Raw genomic sequence first — 1,936 nt, 5'->3', positions numbered from 1 at the left:
GCTGGATATCTTCCTTCCTGATTGTGTGCCTCTAATTTCCTTCCCTTGCTTATTACCTCAACTGCACTTTGAGAACAGTGAAGATAGCAAGTGCTATTGACAATGTTTGGGAGCCCCAGATGTCGCTGTCCCATTACTGAATTCAGAGGGGTTGATTGATTTAATCTTTAATCCATATCAGATCATGTTGGCTGAGGGTTACTCACATATATCTTTTCACTAGGCTGAAGTATTGTCCCTGTGGTTCTACATTCTCCTAAGACTTTTATCATGAGGGCATAACGTATTTATCAAATAAATTTTCTGCATCTAGCTCTCTTGAATACTTTACATGACTGTAGGAATATGTCTGAGACTTAAGGGGAGTTACAGGGAATTAAATTTCTCAAAAGTTGAGATCAAGTAAACAAACTTTAACTCTTTAAATTTTCCTGTTGACTCTTCCCTCACGATAGTAACAAGTTCCAATTGGCCACATTAGGTTTTTATCCTTGCTGACGTCCGATCTGAAGTACCGGTTTCAGTCAATATCTACTAGTTCCACTTCAAAAGTGAGCTTGGAGTTTTGTGGAATTCTGGCATCGGGCTGTCCTTTCTTTCCGTAGGCCCTTTCTGGTTCAATCTCCAGTCGAGCCTTTTCTTCTTTATTCATAGTCAAGACTGCTCCACCCCATCTTCTGTTAACCTTGCCTACTCCAACCTTAAAACTTAAAAGGTTTGGCATTTTTCTTCTTTGACCTTCTTTGAATATTAGGATCAAAAACAGTTCCATCTGGGAGTGTCCCCATTTACCAGCAATGAACAACATATCGCTTTTTAGGAATGTTGGTTTTTATCTCCATTTTTTTTTTAGAAGATTTTGTATAATTTGGTGGACCCTCGAGAGTCTCCTCAGACTTGGATTCTTTGGGTTTATCGTCACCAAGCTTCACGTTTCTCACCTGTTCAGACGCTTTACTTCCGGTTTCAGCAATCTTGAGACACTTTCAAAAAGATGGTTATAGGCACTATCTAAATGGTCCTCATTAGCAGTCGTAGTTACATTTTTTTATGTTTCTGGGTAATTTATGCTCTGTGAGAAACGAATCTGAACTGGATCCTGCAGAAACTTGATGATGTCCTTCCTTCTTGGGCAGCTGCTCCCTGCTCCACGGTCCATGCACGCTGCGGAACAGCCTCAGCCATCTTCCCCCACTGCTGCCGCTGCACTAATTGCAAGTGTGTTATGGAATATTTTTTAGCATTGTATCTTCTTTCTTAATTTCCACCTTTTCATTTTTTTCTTTCCTCCTCCTCCTCCCCCTTCCTCTTCCTCCTCCTCCTCTTCCTCCTCCTGCTCCCCTTCCTCCTCTCTTTCCTCCGCCCCTTCCTCCTCCTCCCCTTCCTCCTCCTCCCCTTCCTCCTCTTCCCCTTCCTCCTCCTGCCCTTCCTCCTCCTCCCCTTCCTCCTCTCCTTCCTCCCCCCTTCCTCCTCCTCCCCCTTCCTCCTCCTCCCCCTCCTCCTCCTGCCCTTCCTCCTCCTTCCCTTCCTCCTCCCCTTCCTCCTCCTCCCCTTCCACCTCCTCCCCTTCCTCCTCCTCCTCTTTCTCCTCTTCCCCCTCCTCCAATCACATTGTGCCTAATGGCGGCTGCCCTGAGGACTGTATAAAGGCCTGCTGGGTGGGTTGCACTTGGTCGTTCTCTCTCCATGTGCAGGGTGACCCAACATGTTAGAACGACAAATTCCTGTTGTTTTTGGCATCGATTCCTGACTCTGAGTTGTTCAATCAGGAGGACCCGGTAAGCTAAGGCTCACCAGAGTCTTACAGAACAACTAAGTTTGATTTTTATCCTCAAATATTCGGGTTTCATCATTAAATTAAAACATTTGTTTTACTGATTTCTTTTATTAGTGTTAGCCCTTATAGGTATCTATTTCCCTCATAGGACTACTTTAA

At 44.4% G+C, this 1,936-nt stretch overlaps 1 pseudogene; it reads right to left on the bottom strand.

Annotated features, from left to right (window-relative positions):
- Positions 1-520: 520 nt before the first annotated feature.
- Positions 521-1,185, bottom strand: LOC127670368 (peptidyl-prolyl cis-trans isomerase FKBP3-like; annotated as a pseudogene).
- Positions 1,186-1,936: the final 751 nt, after the last annotated feature.

The sequence above is a fragment of the Apodemus sylvaticus genome, chromosome 20 (genome assembly GCF_947179515.1).
Source record: "Apodemus sylvaticus chromosome 20, mApoSyl1.1, whole genome shotgun sequence".
NCBI lineage: Eukaryota > Metazoa > Chordata > Mammalia > Rodentia > Muridae > Apodemus > Apodemus sylvaticus.
This window is presented reverse-complemented; position numbering and strand designations above follow the sequence as displayed.